This window comes from Vitis riparia, chromosome 2 (genome assembly GCF_004353265.1).
Source record: "Vitis riparia cultivar Riparia Gloire de Montpellier isolate 1030 chromosome 2, EGFV_Vit.rip_1.0, whole genome shotgun sequence".
NCBI lineage: Eukaryota > Viridiplantae > Streptophyta > Magnoliopsida > Vitales > Vitaceae > Vitis > Vitis riparia.
The window spans coordinates 18,872,716-18,893,574 of NC_048432.1; the positions used below are offsets into that span (position 1 = coordinate 18,872,716).

At 36.1% G+C, this 20,859-nt stretch overlaps 1 pseudogene; it reads left to right on the forward strand.

Moving 5' to 3' along the window:
* The first annotated feature begins 819 nt into the window (after positions 1-819).
* Positions 820-19,846, forward strand: LOC117930918 (annotated as a pseudogene).
* The last annotated feature ends 1,013 nt before the right edge of the window (positions 19,847-20,859 follow it).

Here is a 20,859-nt window from a genome sequence, read left to right on the forward strand (position 1 = left end):
TCTTTTCCTTGAATTGATTCTATTATGGGGTACTTAGCTTTTAATGTGGAACCTGGAAAGGTGCAAGCTAGGACTGAAAGAAAGGAACAAGTTCATTCCATTCAACTTTATTCATTTCTGCAAGCTTTTCTACTATATCATTATAAGAGTCCCCTTCCCAGAAAGCTTAAATAAAAAAATCTGGTTTGGTTTGACATCATAGTCCAACGTATCCTAAGGTTAGTGTTTGATCTTGTGGTTTATGTTTTTTTGCGTTCACCCTTTCAGCTCGAGAGAACAGACCTAGTCAGGTTGTTAGTGTGTTTGGTCAATGAATCTCAGTGGGTTGTGTTTGGTTACTGAGACTCGTGGTAAAAGAAAAAGAAGATTTGCAATGTTAAAACTACCACTCCATCCCCTACTTCTAATTAGATCGAAGGCTTTCATTTATTTTTCAGCATTTTTCTCAACAATCAAACAGAGAAATGGGGGGTTTTGCACAAGTTACCTGAATCCTGTTCACGTCTTCTTTTGCTTTCATATTTGATTCATCTCCATTGGATCCCATTCACCTTTTGCTTTCATATTTCATTCATCTCCATGGGATCCCATTCACCTTATTTGTTTTCTGCAATTTCTCATGTTCAATATCTACAGTCAGTTCTCTTCAATCTCAGTTCAGTTGTTCTTGAAATCTTTCTCCTGATCTTAGGCACCTGGGGTTGTGAAATAAGTTCAGATCAGTCCTATATGATAAATTTAACTTCTAAATTCCACTGAAAATTGAAACTATTAGGCATGCATTGTTGGTTCTCATGTTTACTACTACTTCCAAGTCTAGAACACCAAAAATCTAATAAATAACCCTTTGTTTTCTTTACTTTATTACAGCTACAATTTTGTGAAGGCAAGAAGATACAACATGGGTGAGAGTCTCTGGGTTGTTTTCTGTGGAAATTCAGTGTGTTCGAGTAAAATTGGAAAGATATGCAGTTCTAGGTTCCTAGCCATCATCTGTCCATGTTCATGTCTCAATCATATTTTGGTCATTTCTATTGACATCATCCTCTTGTTCTTCTTATTATTTATCTTCATATATAAAGCATCAGCTATGAAGATCTTATTCCCTCAACAGTCTCTATGCTTTTCCACAATGCTAAATTCTGCTGCCTTTCTTAATGGTTGTTTGGGGTTGGTTCATCTGGGATTGGGAATCTGGATTTTGAGAGAGAAGCTGAGTGAAGAGAACACCATTCTACCTCTGCATGGCTGGCTAGTGATTTTATTACAAGGCTTCACCTGGTTTTTTCTGGGTTTAGCTGTGAGGTTTAGGAGGCATCAACTTCTACATATTGCAGGGCTGAGGCTCTGTTCAGTACTTGCATTCTTTATTGCAGGTTTTCTATGTGTTACATCTATCTGGGAAGCTATTGTGGGCGATGAAGTATCAGTCAAGATGATTTTAGATGTTATATCTTTTCCTGGAGCAATTCTATTGATGCTCTCCACTTTTTCAGGACCGAAATATGCAGGAACTGATTCACACATTGATGGTGCTGGTTTCTATACACCTTTGCCTGGTGAAGGAGGCAGTGGTGGTGATAAAATCAATTCAGATGCCAGCTTACCTCCTTTTGAGAAAGCTGGGCTCATTAGTAGACTGTCATTTTGGTGGTTGAATTCGTTGATGAAGAAGGGTAAGGAGAAAACCCTTGAGGACAAAGACATTCCTCAGCTAAGAAGGGAAGATCGAGCAGAAATGTGCTACTTAATGTTCATGGAACAGCAGAACAAGCAGAAAAACAAGCGGTCATCTGACTCTCCTTCCATTTTGTCGACAATATGCTTGTGGCAGTGGAAACAAATTTTGATTTCTGGCATCTTTGCATTGATCAAGGTGCTAACACTTTCTACTGGCCCTCTGTTTCTTAGAGCCTTCATCCTGGTTGCTGAAGGCAAAGAAGCTTTTAAGTATGAAGGTTATGCACTGACAGGAGGGCTCTTCCTTACTAAATGCTTAGAATCACTATCAGAGAGGCAATGGTTCTTTCGAACTAGATTGATTGGGCTCCAAGTGAGATCATTTCTATCTGCAGCCATCTATCAGAAGCAGCTTAAGCTCTCAAATGCTGCAAAGGGGTCATATTCCCCTGGTCAGATCATTAACTTTGTTACCATTGATGCTTACAAAATAGGTGAATACCCGTACTGGTTTCACCAGACATGGTCAACAAGCCTCCAGTTATGTCTGGCATTGCTTATTATTTACTACTCGGTGGGGCTTGCAACTATAGCAGCTCTGTTTGTAGTAATATTGACTGTAATTGCAAACTCTCCTATGGGAAAGTTACAACACAAGTACCAGAAAATGCTCATGGGAACTCAGGACAAGAGACTGAAGGCTTCCACAGAGGCACTTACGAACATGAAAATTCTGAAGCTGTATGCTTGGGAGACTCATTTCAAGAATGTCATAGAAGGGTTGAGGAAAGAGGAATTCAAGTGGTTATCATCAGTTCTGTCACAGAGAGGGTACAGTCTGATTCTGTGGTGGTCCTTTCCCATTGTAGTATCGGCGGTTACTTTCTGGGCATGCTACTTTCTTGGAACTACTCTCTCTGCTACCAATGTTTTCACATTTATGGCAAGTTTACGCATTGCCCAGGAGCCAATTAGGTTAATCCCTGATGTCATTTCAGCATTCATTGAGGCCAAGGTTTCGTTAGATCGGATTGCAAAGTTTCTTGATGCACCAGAGCTGCAGAACAAACATGTAAGGAAGATGTGTGACGGGAAGGAGCTGGAGGAATCCATTTTTATCAAGAGCAACAGAATTTCATGGGAGGATAACTCTACAAGGGCTACGCTAAGGAACATAAATTTGGTGGTTAAGCCTGGAAAAAAGGTAGCAATTTGTGGAGAGGTTGGCTCAGGCAAATCGACACTATTAGCTGCTATTCTTGGAGAAGTTCCACACGTTAATGGCATAGTAAGTACCCCTTTCAATTCCATTTCTTCCTCATCCATGGACTAGAATAAATACTCAACAGCTACTTTATGCACAGTTGAACTGAGAGGAATAACAACAAACCCGCAGGGAATTTTTGTATTCTTTCAGGGTTTCCTAACTAGGAATACAAAAGAAAACAAACTTAAAAAGTGAAAGAAGTAATGCATCATTCCTGATTTATACACACTTCATTTGGTAGATATTAACATCATGGAGGGAAAAGGGGAAGGTAGAAAACTTCCTGAGCCCCAAAAGGTTCTAGGAGTCTTATGTAGACAAATGTCATAATACGGATTCTGGATCCATCTTTTCCAGGTTCGAGTTTATGGAAAGATTGGTTACGTCTCTCAGACAGCATGGATTCCAACAGGGACAATAAGAGAAAATATTCTGTTTGGGTCTGCTATGGATCCTTCCAGATACAGAGAGGCTATTGAGAAGTGTGCCCTAGTGAAGGACCTTGAGATGCTTCCATTTGGTGATCTCACTGAAATAGGAGAAAGAGGTGTTAATCTGAGTGGTGGACAGAAGCAGCGGGTTCAACTCGCACGCGCATTATATCAGGATGCAGATGTATATCTCCTGGATGATCCATTTAGTGCGGTCGATGCACATACTGCAACCAGTCTATTTAATGTATGTACGGTTCTCCTTTCTCAAATAATGCTACTAATGTTATTGCTTTCAAAGTGAATGCTAATGCCAGTTGTGGCCAGGAATATGTCATGGGAGCTCTATCAACGAAGACAGTCATACTTGTGACCCACCAAGTGGACCTCCTTCCTGCATTTGATTCAGTTTTGGTTAGTACAGTTACTTTCTTGGATATCCTTCTTTAACTCTCATTTGACTTCATTTTCCTTTCTTAACAAGTAATTTCCATCATCTAGAAGGCAATCCTTGAGTAACACATGCTTTTAAATCAAGCAGTCCAAATGACCAATTCTGTTGGCAGTTAATGTCTGAAGGGGAAATCCTGCAAGCTGCTACCTATGACCTGCTGATGCACTCTAGTCAAGAGTTCCAGGACCTTGTTAATGCACACAATGCCACAGTTGGTTCTGAGAGGCAACCTGAGCAAGATTCTACCCAGAAATCTAAAATTCCAAAGGGAGAGATACAGAAGATTTACACCGAGAAACAATTGAGAGACACATCAGGAGAGCAGTTAATTAAGAAAGAAGAAAGAGAAATTGGAGACACTGGTCTCAAGCCTTACCTACAATACTTGAAATACAGCAAGGGATTCTTGTACTTCTTTTTGGCAACTCTATCTCATGTCATATTCATTGTTGGACAGTTGGTGCAAAACTATTGGTTGGCTGCAAATGTCCAGAATTCTAGTGTTAGCCAATTGAAACTGATTGCAGTATACACAGGGATCGGATTAAGCTTATCACTCTTTTTGTTGCTCCGGTCTTTTTTCGTTGTTCTTTTAGGCCTTGGGGCATCACAATCTATTTTCTCCACACTGCTGAGCTCTCTTTTTCAAGCACCAATGTCCTTTTATGACTCAACACCCCTGGGAAGGATACTCAGTCAGGTAAGGTGCTTAAAATAAATGCATATTACAAAGAACAGAAGACTTATTTTTTTATTACCTTTTTGCAGGTATCTTCTGATTTGAGTGTGGTTGACCTTGATGTGGCCTTCAAATTTACTTTTGCTGTTGGGGCAGCTATGAATACTTATGCCAGTTTTGGAGCATTGGCTATTCTTGCCTGGGAACTTGTGTTTGTCATTTTACCAACAATTTATCTAAGTATACTCATCCAGGTAATACACTACTGTATGATGTTTATATGGATGTGGCAGAGGCAGCTGCTTCCCTCCTCATTTAGGGTCTTGTTAGTAAGATATTTTGTACTTCTCTTGGCTTCTCAGTAATTGATCATGTCTGTTTTCATTGTAACAACCAGAGGTACTACTTTGCTGCTGGAAAAGAGTTGATGCGAATCAATGGCACAACCAAGTCTTTTGTTGCAAGCCATCTTTCTGAGTCCATTGCTGGAGCTATGACAATTAGAGCTTTCGGGGACGAAGGTAGACACTTTTCAAAGAATTTGGGCTTCATTGACATAAATGCAAGTCCATTCTTCTACAGTTTCACAGCAAATGAGTGGTTGATCCAACGCCTTGAAATACTATGTGCAATCGTTCTCTCATCTTCAGCCCTTGCCCTAACTTTGCTTCACACAAGTGCTTCTAAAGCTGGTAGGTGTTTTTCATCTCAAATATACAATTGTTTCTCACTAGTTTATACAGCTCAATTACATTTGAATTTGTTAGTTTGCTTGAGCATTCCTAATTATCAATTCTCTAAGATGAAATCATAAAGTACCATTTGAATCACAATCTTGGTTTAATTACAAGTATCTTATCCAGCCATTTCACCTGATAGTAAGACAAGTCACCATTCAATATGTGAGATTTTGATCTATTTTTTGAATTCTACCCATGTTACATTCAGCCTTCCCCTCAACCTTTTCCATTTTTAACTTGCCACAACTTGAAGCTTTATCTCATAGGAGCCACCCGCATCACTGGCATTACCTGAACCAGAATGCCCTATATCATCTAGAGATCTGCCATTTTACCCCATTTGTGGATGCCAATAACAAAACCTTCCATCTCCAAAAGAAAAACACCAAAAATACTCTTTATCTTTTTCTTTCCCAGACGGTTCCATGAGGGTACCAAACTGCAAAGTCAAGACACCATCGAAATTACTGGTCCTTCCTGTCCCTAACTTTGCATGCTCAACTATCCATTAGTTGATGCAACAAACTGGGCAAAATCCAAGATAGCTTGAATTTACTCAAACAGGCTAACCATATGACCAATGAGAATGGACGCTAAATTAGAAGGTCCATGCCATAACCTTCATTGTCATTGCAGTTGCTTAAAACTCTCTGTTTGCTCCAATTTCACCAGTTTAATCCCTAGAAGTTTGTAACATGTTTAACCTAAGGGAACCTGTGCATCTTTGAGAATAGTAATTGACCATATGAATTTTCATCCTTAAAAGAATATAACATTAGGATTTTTCAGTAGGTAAGATGTACAACCAGAAAATGATAAATAAGAAGTATCTGACTAAGTGCACATATAGTAAATTCTCCGAAAGGATCAAAAACCTCAAGAAAAAAAAGGTTTTCTGTTGCCTGCCATGACTGCTTGCTAGCTAGCATATGTTCTTAACTGAAAAAGAAGGTGATAAACAACCGAGGGCCTCCACTAAATTTTCATATTTCTCACTGAAAAGAAGAAACTTCAAAAGGATGAAGTATTTAGAGGCAATTCAGTGATGACTTATAATCCAATAAAAATATCCAACATTAAATCGGAAAGTTACTTATCTTAGTTTCCTACTTGACCTTGAGTAGAGTGAAATGAATACAAGATAGGGCTTTGTAGATCATGAAACAATAGCTGCCCTGTTGGTAGTAATAAAAAATCACTGTAATCAACCCATTTTAGCTCCAACTTTCTCAACATCATAACTAGAAACTTGGGTTATATCAAGAACAAAGTGAGCTAAATAGCTCACCATTCTTACAAATAATCATAGAAACAGATCAGTGCATAATCTAATAGAAAAACCCTTCTACTAACTTCCTACATGCACAGTATTTGATATTCAAAAATAACTTGGTCAATTTGATATTTAAAGAAATCTTAGTAATACACAACCATTTATGGAATTATTGTCTAACAAGCATTTTTGTTGTTGATGTTCTGATGGCAGGATTTATTGGAATGGCAATGTCATATGGTCTTTCAGTGAATGCATTCCTCGTATTTTCTGTCCAAAGCCAGTGCCTTTTAGCAAATATGATTGTTTCTGTTGAAAGATTAGAACAGTTCTTGAATATTCCTAGCGAAGCCCCTGATGTCATGGAGAGCAATCAACCACCACTCAGTTGGCCTGGTATTGGTGAAGTGGAAATTTATGATTTGAAGGTAAACGTGAAATCAGTAAGAATTTGGGAATCTGTGTCTGTTCTACAACTTCAAGATTTATAGAGATTAATATAGTAGATGAAATGACATTGAGCAGGTCAAGTATCGGCCCAATGCTCCTCTAGTTCTTCAAGGAATTAGTTGCAAATTTGGAGGAGGACAGAAAATTGGGATCATTGGCCGGACTGGTAGTGGAAAGACAACACTTATCAGCACTTTGTTTCGCTTGGTAGAGCCTACAGAGGGACGGATAATTATAGATGACATAAATATTTCCACAATCGGGGTTCATGATCTCAGATCACGTCTTGGGATCATTCCACAAGAACCAACTCTTTTTAGCGGATCTGTAAGATACAATCTTGACCCTTTATCACTGCATACTGATGAGGAAATATGGGAGGTGAGTTTCCTATTAATTTGTGGTGGTTTCTAATTTTAGGATTCAATCATGATATGATACAGATTTCTAAAAGATTCTGCCAGTGATATGGAGCAGGCTTCACTCTTAAGTGCATAGACATGGCAGTTTCTACACTATCAAACTAATTAAACGCTGTTAAATTTTGAACTCCATTGATCGAGCTCCTGATATTCTGTGTTTTGGAAGTCAAAGATTGTTAAATACCTCCTAATTTTCTTTCCATACCAAATGTTTGTCGTGGTAGTGCCTTGAAAAAGAACAGATTCCTAATAAGGTAAATTTACTTTATATCCTACACTAAGATCATTTCTCATGAATGTGTGAAAGGTTCTGGAAAAATGTCAACTTCGAGGGGCTGTTCAAGAGAAAGAAGAGGGTCTGGACTCCTTAGGTATGAAGCATAATACACACAGGTACCATTCTTTGGACTCATAAACTCTTGCTAACAATCTGTCTCCCCTACACTTGTACAAGACGGATCAAATTGGAGCATGGGCCAGCGACAATTATTCTGTTTGGGACGTGCTCTACTGAAGAGAAGTCGGATACTAGTGCTCGATGAAGCCACAGCATCCATTGACAATGGGACAGACTCCATTCTCCAGAAGACGATAAGGACAGAATTTGCAGACTGCACTGTAATAACAGTAGCCCACAGAATCCCAACCGTGATGGACTGCACAATGGTGCTTGCTATCAGCGATGGTGAGTTTCTATGAAGGAACATTCATTCTAGTTGGGATCAATCGAGTAAAACCGATTCAAATAACTTGCGCTTCTGCTTCTGTAGGAAAATTGGTAGAGTATGATGAGCCAATGAAGCTGATAAAGAAGGAGGGATCGCTGTTTGGCCAGCTTGTCAAGGAGTACTGGTCTCGCTCTTCAAATGGCGGAAACACCTCCGAAGATTGGCTCTGAAACTTAAACAGGTTTTGAAATCTAATAGTGTGCTTTTTCAGTATGAGGAATTGGGGTTTCGATTTGTTGTTCTACCTACTAGATAGTATCAGTAAGGAATAATAAATTGCATTTCAAAACATCGTCTTCTTCAGATTGTTAGGAAAGACGACTTTCCAACAACAGCTTTCGCTTCAATCTCACAATTCCGATGTTCGTAAGAAGTCCCAATGACCTAAGTTGGAAGGTTTCTAAAAAACATCATTATGCAATTACCAAAAAAAAAGAAGCAACAACTACTCATAAGAAACTTCTCCATCTCTCAAACAGAATTCAAATCATACAATTTCACATATTAGATTAAATTGAGAAATCATACATCTAAAAAAGAAAAAGAATTCAAAGCGCAAAAAATATTTGAAAAGATGGAATATTTCGACCATATCAGCTGAGTTCAATTCATCAAGAAAGAAAATCGAGTGGAAAAGAGAAGAAAACTGAAAGAACTTACCACACAGCTTTCGTCTTCTCTGCTGAAGAGAAAAGCAGATCCTTATGCGTCTTTTTGACAGTGTCCTGTGCACTGCGGGTTGCAGACTTAACAACTGCATGCGACTCGAGTCCTTGCCACAAAACGCTGCGTTTTATATGACTAGTTTCAAAAAGATAGAAAAAAATGAAGAGAGGAGAGGAAATTGCCCGTACGGCCGCACCTATGTCACGGTCAAGAAACGATGCCGTTTTATATCAATGTCCAAAAAATATGGGTTCCTATAGTTTTAAAACCGTTCTAAATTATTTTAAGAAATAAATTATATTTAATAATTAAATGCAAGATATTTTCAACTTGAATTAATAATTGTTATATATATATTATTTATAGGGAGGTAATATATAATAATTTATTGTAATATATTTTCTTTATTTATAGCCCTTATACATAATTATTTTTATTTTTTATATCTGATTTTTATAATTTTAGTGTGTATTTAAATAAAATTAAAGAGGACCCAAAAATCATGTTAAGATGATAAGATTAAAAATTTTGTTGGGACGGTGTTTGGTACCTAAGAAAATATTTTCCCCTAAGGGTTGGAAATATTTTATCCTTGAAATCATTAATATTTTGTCCTTACCATCATTAAAATCTTCCATTTTCTTTCCCTTTAGTTTTTTCCCTACCGGTTTTTTCACTAAATCCAAATATAAGAAAAAAAAAATTCTTATCAGTTTATCACTTAATACTTTTTAAAACCCAATATAGTTTTAGATTTATAAATTATAATTAAAATTATTTAAAATTTTGTAGGAAAAAAATGGAAAAATAATTTGAATATTTAAACTATTTTTATTCTGGTTTTATTTTAATATGATTAAAATTAGTAAAAAATTCATATATTTTAAAATTACTTAATATTTATACTATAAAGTTAAAAAATAATAATAATAATTTTAAAGTAGGACATAAAAATAATTTATTAATTTTAATTGATTTTTTTATTTTCTTTTTTCTTTTTAATTTCTTTCCCTAATATTTTTTTTCAAACTTTTTGAAAACTAAACATATTCTTAGAAAAAAATTATTAAGTTAAATTTATATTTTATTTTCTTTTATTATTTTTTATTTCCCCTTCTACTTTTTATTGACTCAAAATCAATTTAATGTGAAAGTTTAACTTATATGCATATAATAAAATTCTAGGAACTAAAAGTCTATTTGTTAATTATTTCTAATAGCTCTTAATCCTTTTAAAGAACCAAATTTTATGTAAGAACTCAAATGAAAAACACTTTTTTTAACTTATTTTCTATGAAAGTACTATGAATAAAATAGAAAGAAATATATTTTTCATTTAAAAAAATTATTGTCAATAAAAAATTATCCAAACTTATTTTTAAGTTCTAAAACCATATTTAAGAACAATTCTAAACCATTCATATATTTTCCAAATTAATTTATAAAATTTTAAATCTTTCAAACATTCTCCCTTCAATCCCTTAGATAATGTTTGATTTCCAAAAAATACCGACAAAATAATAAAAATATTAAGAAATGTGATTTTTTCATATTTTAAATCTAAATTCTTTTCAAACAAAAATCTTTTTAACTATATTACCTAAATAACTTTTATTCAGCTTACAAATATTTTTGAACTTTCATAAGTCAATCAAACAAGGTCTAAGGCCCCGTTTGTTGGAGTTTTCAATTGTTTGTTCAGTTTAAAGTAGAAAATGAAATTAAAGTATAATTTAATATTAATATTACAAAAATTTTATTAAATAAAGTAATTTACATATGAATCAAAACAGAGCTTCCCCACAAGACACAAACAACATTTTTTATATTTTTATATTACTATTATTTTTTTTAATAAAAATAGTTAGACAGGTGTAAAAGCTTGATAAAATTTACAAGTTACAAGGAAGCTTCTACTTGAAGCCTAGTATCATGAAAGTAATGGAGAAGGGACAGAGGAAAACTTGTGATTCACATGTTTTGAAAAGCCTTCTGTTTTTAATATTTTTTTTCAATTTGCATCATTGTATACAGGTGGGGTTTTGAAATTGCTAAGCTTCTGGACAAAATCATGGTCATCATGATTTGAAATTTGGAGAGAGTCCATTTTCAGAGCTCTGAAACTTGGGTGGCTTGTTTTATATTTGGGCTGTTGGCATTCTGTTTTAATGATTTAAAACAAAAGCTGGTATTCTCCCAAGAAAACCCAAATGTTTCATGCATTTTAGTCAAACAGTTAATTTCAAGTAATCATGGAGGAGAGTCCATTCTCCATTGATTCATTTGAGTTGTTTGCACACACATAATAACAAATGAACTGAAAATGCTTCTTGTCCTTTGGTCAATTTCTGTTATGAAAGACCCATTTTCTATTTCATTATTGCAAAATCATTTTTCATGTAAATAATTATAGTAAAGGCAAATAATTTGTTTTTGCAGGGGCAGGGTGTGAATCTGGATGATCTATGCTGGTTGCTAAAAGCCTAAAACATCAAACAAGTACTTGATTATCCCATTTGACTTCTCTATATATGATTCAACTTCATAATCATTTTCTCCATCTGTTGTTTGTATGGTTTGTACTTGGTGTTTTTTGAGTACTTGGGTTGAATCAGTAAGTAACTTGCATGAGCCCCTTTGGCTTGCCTGGACTTGATAAAGATGGTTTTTGTCTCTTCTTGGGTTCAGCTTAATGGGTTTTTTCTCTGTGATGTGAATGCCCTTTTCTCTGAGCTGAATCAGTGGATTTGTGAGTGTTTCTGGTTTTTTTTCTTCTGGGTTCTGTTTGGGTATTCTGGATATTCCATTCTAGCTATTTGTCTGTTTATATGAAGTCTTGATATTTCTACATCTGGTGTGTTGCCTTTAGAGCTTGATTTGTTCTGCACTCTACTTTTATGTTTTTGTCCCCCAAAGAGATTCGATTTTATTATATCATGCTTTTAGCTTTTCCATTTTTTTTCAACGGGAAAAGTTTTAACCAGGACCTACCAAAGAAAGAGGGTTAGTTTCTATGGAGACTTCATTGATTTCTTCTACGGTTTCTACTTTATTAACTTTACTGTATCATCTCCAAAAAGCTTGAATCAGAGACTGGTTTACTTTTGAAAATTAATGTGCAATCTATCATGAGGTAACTTTTTGTTTGTTTTTGTTCCCCAAGTCAGATTCCAGGTTGAGAGAACAGATTCATTGAGGTTTTAAGTGTGTTTGGTCAGTGGAAAAACAGAAGACCACATGGTCTGCAGTAATCAGCAAAGAATTTAACAAAACAAATGTGTGATATCTATGAGATGATATGCTTGTTCATTGTTTGATAGCAAAGAAAAAGTGTGTAATAAGTACCTGTTTTCCCATATCGAATTGATTATAATTTTGAAGTGGTGGTAGTTCCAAGTTCCAACAGGCAGCAAAGATTGATTCCATAATTTTTACAAATTAAAGTTCAAATCTCCTAAAGAAATATACAAATAATACATCAAATGTAGAATCACAACCAAGAACAACCTTTTACATTCTTGTGTGGTTTCATTTTTCATGCACTTCAGACTTTATATATCCTGGTTTCTGAAAATCTAACATATAATCCTTTTTTCTTTTCTACTTCATAACTGCAGCTTTGTTAGGGCAATGAGGCACAACATGGGTGAGGATCTCTGGGATGTTGTTTTCTGTGGAAATTCTGGGTGTTCGAGAAAAGTTGGAAAGATATGTAGTTCTGGATTTCTAGCAATCATCTGTCCATGCTCATGTATCAATCATATTTTCGTCATTTCTGTTGATATCCTGCTCTTGTTCATAGTGTTACTTATCTTCACTTATAAAGCATCAGCGACAAAGCTTTTGCCCTCCCAAAAGTCTAGATGCTCTACCAAAATGCCAAATTCAGCAGCCATTTTTAACGGTGGTTTGGGTTTAGTTTATTTGGGTTTTGGTTTCTGGATGGTGGCAGAGAAGCCAAGTAATGAGGATATTGTTCTACCTCTGTATCGGTGTTTAATGGTGTTATCACAAGGCTTCACATGGTCTTTGCTGGGTGTAGCTGTGTGGTTTAAAAGGCATCAACTTGCAGAGATCACTTTGATGAGGCTTTGTTCAATATTTGCCTTCTTTTTTGCTGGCTTTCTTTGTCTTCAATCTTTGTGGGAGCCCATTGTGGAAAATGCAGAATTGGTTAAGATAGTTTTAGATATTTTATCTTTTCCTGGAGCAATTCTACTGCTGTTCTGCACTTTTCGGACACCAGAATATGCAGAAACTAATGGAGATACCAATGGTGCTGCCTTCTATACACCTTTATCATGTGAAGAAGCCTGTGGTGGCAGTAAGATTAATTCAGAAGACAACTTAACTCCTTTTGCAAAAGCTGGATTTCTGAGTAGAATGTCATTTTGGTGGTTAAATTCATTGCTGAAGAAGGGTAAGAAGAAAACTCTTGAGGATAGAGACGTTCCACTGTTACGGAGGGAAGATCGAGCAGAAACGTGTTACTCCATGTTCTTGGAACAACAGAACAAACAGAAGCAAAAAGAATCATCTGATCCTCCTTCAATGTTGACAACGATCTTCTTTTGCTATTGGAAAGAGATTTTCATTACAGGGTTATTTGCATTGATCAAGGTGCTTGCACTGGCTACTGGGCCTTTGTTTGTTAGGGCCTTCATTATGGTTGCTGAAGGCAAAGAAGCTTTTAAGTATGAGGGCTATGCACTGACAGGAGGACTCTTCCTCACTAAATGCTTAGAATCATTATTGGAGAGGCAATGGTTCTTTCGAACTAGACTAATCGGGCTCCAAGTGAGATCCTTGCTGTCTGCAGCCATTTATCAGAAGCAGCTTCGACTCTCAAACGCTGCAAAGGCATCTCATTCCTCTGGTCAGATAATGAATTATGTTACTGTAGACACTTACAGAATAGGTGAATTCCCATACTGGCTTCACCAGGTATGGTCAACAAGCCTCCAGATGTGTCTTGCGATACTTATTGTTTACTATTCAGTGGGGCTGGCTACTGTTGTTCCTCTACTTGCAATATTATTGACCATGCTCGTAAATTCTCCTTTGGGCAAATTGCAACTTAAGTATCAGATAAAGCTCATGGCAGCACAGGACAGGAAGCTGAAGGCTTTTACAGAATCACTTATAAACATGAAAATTCTGAAGCTGTATGCTTGGGAGACACACTTCAAGAATGTTATAGAAGGGTTAAGGAAAGAGGAATCTCAGTGGCTATCAGCAGTTCTAATGAAGAGAGCACAAAAATTGGTCCTGTTTTGGTCATGTCCTGTTCTTGGATCAGCTGCTACTTTCTGGGCATGTTACTTTCTAGGAATTCCTCTCACTGCAAGTAGTGTTTTTACATTTCTGGCAAGTTTACGCATAGTTCAGGAGCCAATTAGGTTAATCCCTGAAGTTGTTTCAGCATTCATTGAAGCAAAGGTTTCATTAACTCGGATTGTAAAGTTTCTTGAGGCACCTGAGGTGGATGGCAGACATGTCAAGAAGATGTTTGATGGTAAGGAACTAGAGGAATCCATTTTTATCAAGGCTGACAGAATTTCATGGGATAATAACTCTACAAGGGCCACATTAAGGAGCATAAATTTAGTGGTTAAACATGGGGAAAAAGTAGCTATTTGTGGGGAGGTTGGCTCTGGTAAATCAACACTTTTAGCTGTTATTCTTGGAGAAGTTCCACATGTCGATGGCAAAGTAAGTCCTCTTTTCAATTCCATTTCCTTTTTCTTGTCCATACACTAAACACTCAACAGCTACTTTCTAAATAATCTTCCTGGGATTACCATGAACAACTGGCAAGGAATATTCAAACAATGTATTATTTTGAATTTTTTCCTTGGCAGTTTCTTAAATAGAAACAAGGAAATGAAGTTAAACACAGAAACTTATAATGTTTTATTTCCTGATTATGCACTTTACTTAATAGATATCACTTCATGGAAAATCCTAGAAGTTTTAGGAGACTTTTGATAGTAACATGGAAGAGTTGATGTCTCAATACAGTTTCTGGACTCCTATTTTCCAGGTTCAAGCATATGGAAAGATGGCTTATGTCTCTCAGGCAGCATGGATCCAAACAGGGACTATACAAGAAAATATTCTGTTTGGGTCTGCCATGGACCCATACAGATACAGGGAGGTGATTGAAAAGTGTTCCCTAGTGAAGGACCTCGAGATGCTTCCATTCGGTGACCTCACTGAAATAGGAGAAAGAGGTGTTAATCTAAGTGGTGGACAGAAGCAGCGGGTTCAACTTGCACGTGCATTGTATCAGGATGCAGATGTATATCTCCTGGATGATCCATTCAGTGCTGTTGATGCTCATACTGCAGCTAGTCTGTTTAATGTAAGCACAGTTTTCTTTCCCCAGTGATTATGCTGCTAAATTTTATTGTTTTCAGAGTGAAAGCTAATGCCAGTTATGGCCAGGAATATGTAATGGGAGCTCTATCAAGCAAGACAGTCATACTTGTGACCCACCAAGTAGACTTCCTTCCTGCATTCGATTCTGTTTTGGTTAGTACCACTACTTTCTTAGATATCCTTCTTTAACCCAACTTTTGTTCCCTTGCACTTCAGAGAAATGAAGGTTGACTTCATTTTAATTTGTTAACAAGTAATTTCAATAGTCTGCTAGGCATTATCAGGGAAACAAATTTGTTTCTGAATCAAGAAGTTCAAATAAGTACTGTTCTGTTGGCAGTTAATGTCTGAAGGGGAAATCCTGCAAGCTGCTACCTATGACCAGTTGATGCACTCTAGTCAAGAGTTTTGGGACCTTGTTGAAGCACACAAAGGAACTGCTGGCTCTGAGAGACAACAAGATCATGCTTCATCCCAAAAACCCAATACTTCCAAGCAAGAGATCCAGACAATTTACACCAAAGAAGAGTTTGGAGAAACTTCAGGGGATCAGTTAATTAAGAAAGAAGAAAGAGAGACGGGAGACACTGGCTTCAAGCCTTATATACAGTACTTGAAACACAGCAAGGGCTTCTTGTACTTCTCATTGTCTACTATGTTCCATCTCATTTTTACGGTTGGACAGTTGATACAATCCTATTGGTTAGCTGCAGATATCCAGAATCCTAGCGTGAGCAAACCGAAACTGCTTACTGTATATACAGTGATTGGATTTAGCATGATAATTTTTTTGTTCTTCAGGTCCATTTTTATAGTTGTTTTAGGCCTTAGGGCATCGGAATCTATTTTTTCTACACTGCTGAGCTCTCTTTTCCAAGCACCAATGTTCTTTTATGACTCTACACCTCTGGGAAGGATACTCAGTCGGGTAAGATGCTTCAAATTACAGTGTGAAACTTAATGCAAATTACAGAAGACATGAAACTTATTCTCTTATTTTCTTTTATAGGTATCTTCTGATTTGAGTGTGGTTGACCTTGATTTGGCCTTCAAATTAACTTTTGCTGTTGGGGCAGCTGTGACTACATACTCCAGTTTTGGAGTGGTAGCTATTTTTGCCTGGCAACTCTTGTTTGTCGTTGTACCCACAATTTATCTAACGACACTTATTCAGGTAACATATACCCCAACACCATTGTTCTTTTGCAGATCTTTGACAGATTAAAGCAGATATGAACCAACTAGTTTGCAATCTGATGTTTACAAATAAATGTAGTTCATGCAGCTGCTTCCAGTCTTGTTTAGGTGTGCCTTGGTGCAGTATTTTTTACTTCTCTTTGCTGCATAGCAATTGATTATGTCTGTTTTCATTTTACCTATCAGAGCTACTACTTTGCTTCCGCAAAAGAGTTGATGCGAATCAGTGGCACAACTAAGTCTCTCGTTGCTAGCCATCTCGCTGAGTCTGTTGCTGGAGCTATGACAATCAGAGCTTTCAGGGAGGAAGATAGACTCTTTTCAAAGAATTTGGACCTCATTGACACAAATGCAAGTCCTCTCTTTCATAATTTTACTGCAAATGAATGGTATATCCAACGTCTTGAAATAATATCTGCAATTGCTCTCTCATCTGCTGCCCTTGCCCTGACTTTGCTTCCTGAAGGAGCTTCTAAATCAGGTAGGTGTTCATTATCTTGAAATATACAACTGTGTCTCACTGTTTTATAAAGTTCAGTTACATTTGAATTTGTTAGTTGGTGCTTGTGCAGTTCCTGATTATCATTTCTCTAAGCTCTAATCATAAATATTTCCTTTCCCTACAAGCCCCATTTGAAATTTAGCCTAGCTTATAGTTTAACCCTTGAGATTTGAGTTTATTCTGTAACATTTCAGCCGAAAGTAAGACAGCTCATTGTTCAAGTATGAGTTCTTGGTATTTTCTACTATTTCCAACCATGTTACCAGTTACATCCAGTCTTCCTCTATCCCTTTTAACATCTGGAACTTGCAGTAACAAACAGTTCTCTCATAGGAGCCATCAGGGTCACTGATCTGACTTGAACTAGCTCACACAATATCACCTAGAGACATACTGCAGAACCTTCAACTTATTATATTTGTTGCTTAAAACTCTTCATCTTGCTCCAATTTTATCAATTTAGCTCTCTAAATGTATATCACATATTTAACCAAATGGCCCTTCATAACTTTGTGTGAGAGCAATTCACCATGTGAAGTTTTATCCTTTCAACAGGATGCTGTTAGTATTTTTAATTGGGCAAGATGTACTACAGGAAAATGATAAACAAGAAATATCTGCTTTAAGAATATTAGAAGGGAACAACTTTTGAATCAACCCTAGGGTCAAAGTCAGGTAAGCAAAACTACCTGTTGCCCTCCTATGGCTGCTTCCTAGTATACATTTGTAATTGTAACTGCAAAAGGAAGAGAAGAACATCCTTGGTTCTGCACCAAATTTCCCAGCTTCTCATTGAAAAGTTATATATATATACCATAAGCAAATAGGTGACTACTTATCTTAGTTTCCTATTTGGCCTCAAGTGTTATGACTGTAGGATAAAAACCAAAACTATAGTTCAGATTAATATTTGCGGAACATCTCTGTAACTTGAATCACAATCTCTAATTGTTGGTAGCGTCCTTCTTCAAAGAAACTATTAGAGTTTTGTATTATTCCACCCTCCAGATTCTAGGTGTAGATGGACACCAAGAAGAACTTGATCGAGAGAAAAAATCATTTAAATTCTAACAATGACAATTGTGATTGGTCCAAATCATCCAAGTTTGCATCCAACTCTCTCGATAACATGCTATAAACTCCAGATTTATCATGAACAAAGTGACCACAATTTCATAATTCTAACACAATCAACATACAAACAAATCAATGCATAATCTGAAAGGAAATCAGTCTTTCCTACATTGGGAAGGTGGTTTAACTTGGTCAATATGATATTTGAACAAATATTAGTTGCATACATCCATGTATGGAATTGTTGTCTAATGGGCATTTTGGTTATCGATGTTTTAATGGCAGGATTTGTTGGAATGGCATTGTCATACGGTCTTTCATTGAATGTATTCCTTGTATTTACTGTCCAAAACCAGTGCAGTCTAGCAAATATGATCATTTCTGTTGAAAGGCTAGAACAGTACATGCATATTCCTAGTGAAGCCCCTGAAGTAATAGAACATAATCGACCCCCACCCAACTGGCCTGCTATTGGTGAAGTGGAAATTTGTGATTTGAAGGTAAACGACATCAACAAGAATTTAAGTATCTGTGTCTATTCTACAATTTTGAAATGTATAGAGATTAATGTATCAATAAAATGACATCAAGCAGGTCAGATATCAACCCAACAGTCCTCTAGTTCTTCAGGGAATTAGTTGCAAATTTGAAGGAGGGCAGAAAATTGGGATTGTTGGCCGGACTGGTAGCGGGAAGACAACTCTTATCAGCACATTGTTTCGCTTGGTAGAGCCTACAGAGGGACACATAATTATAGATGGCCTAAATATTTCCACAATTGGCCTTTATGACCTCAGATCACGTCTTGGGATCATTCCACAGGAACCAACTCTTTTTAGTGGGTCAGTAAGATACAATCTGGACCCTCTGTCAAGGCATACTGATGATGAAATATGGGAGGTAAAGTTCCCATAAATTCATTGCTGTTGTTATTTTTTAGAATCCAAGTATGATATGACACAAATTCATAACCGTTAAATGCCTTAACTTTTATTTTGCTGTCGTTAGTATTTTCTTGTTCATACTCACAATTGTCTAAGAGACTGAGAATTTCTTTTGAATGAACAAAAGGTTCTTGGACAATGTCAGCTTCGCGGAGCTGTTGAAGAGAAGGATGAGGGCCTAGACTCCTTAGGTGAGAAATATATGATGAAAGGATTATATTCTTTGGACTAAAAATCCTTGCTAACAACCCGGTCTACACTCTACAGTTGTACAAGACGGATCAAACTGGAGCATGGGCCAGCGACAATTATTCTGTTTGGCGCGTGCTCTACTGAAGAAAAGCCGGATACTAGTCCTTGATGAGGCCACTGCATCCATTGACAATGCAACCGACTCCATTCTCCAGAAGACCATAAGAACAGAATTTGCAGATTGCACCGTAATAACAGTAGCCCACAGAATCCCAACTGTGATGGACTGCACAATGGTGCTTACCATCAGTGATGGTGAGTTTTACAGATCCTCAACCCCATCCACCATGAAAATCTTCTTTTCATTCATCCACAAGCTAGAAAAACTGATTCAAATGACTGCTGGTTTTGTTTCTACAGGAAAATTGGTAGAGTATGATGAGGTGTCAAAGCTGATAAACAAGGAGGGATCGCTGTTTGGGCAGCTCGTCCACGAATACTGGTCTCGGGCTTCGAATTTTACAGCTTGTGGGGACTAATTGTATGCTTTTGACCTGTAAGTTCATGTATGGATATGTCTTTGAAGCTATACCCAGTTTGTTGATTCTGTTTGGGATCCCAGAAAAAAATTTCTAAGGTGTTGTAACTTGTAAGATTCAGTATCATCATAGAAAATGTCTTATACTACTGAAACCCTGTGGACATAAATTGAGAAAGCAAATTTGTACAGAATGTCTTTTCATTTAGCAATAAGATTTGCACAATTGTATATCTGCTCCCAAACATATGAGAATCCAGAGGCCAAACAACCGCTTTTATCAGCCATATTCTACTCTCCAGCAAAGAAAAGTAGGTGGCAAAGAGGAGAAACTCAACTTACCAGGAAGCTGGGAAGTTCAAAACAGATTTTTATTTCTTTAAAACGTAAAACAGTTCTATAACCCAAAAAACAATTTTGGAAAAAAAAAAAAAACTGTTTTTGATATTTTAGTTCCTAAACAATATTTTATTACTGAAAATAATTAAAAATTATTCTAAAAACTGTTTTTGAGAGTTGTTTTCAAAAACATTGGCAAACAGGCTGGATTGTTTTTCCCTTTGCTTCTGCATCGGCACGATGACACAAAACCTTGCGTTTTATAGTTTCAAAAAGAGGAGCAAGGAAAATTAGGCAAAACTGTTTTCAAAAACAGTTTTTTATTCTTTAAAATAAAATAAAAAAACAAGAAAACTTGTTTGATAGCCAAAAACAAGAACAAAAAATAAGGTGTTTTTGGATAGTTGTTTTTATTTATTTTCTAAAAATTATTTTAGAAAATAATTATACAAGTATATAAAATAAAACATTGAATATAAAACTTATTTTTAAAATATATTTATAAATATTTAAAATAAATTAAAAATATTTTAAGTTTACAAAAACATTTGTATACCATTTTTTTTAAATTGTTGTCAAAAGTTATTAATGGTACCACATTCCAACAACCATAGAAAGAGGTTGTTTTATCCCTATGAAACTTTTACTATTTCCACGTTTTTCATTCTATCTAAATAGCGAAATGACCTTTTTGTCACAACTTTAATAGACTCGAAATTTAAAAAAGTTGAAGAAAATTGGAAAATAGCTAAATATAATTAATTTATTACAAATATTCAAAATTTGTATGTTTGTAATATATTTATATATATTTTGATTTTAATATGTTGTTAGATATTTTTTACATATCCCCAACACAAGAGGAGAGATATAGATATTTCAATGATGGGGTAGTTGGTCAT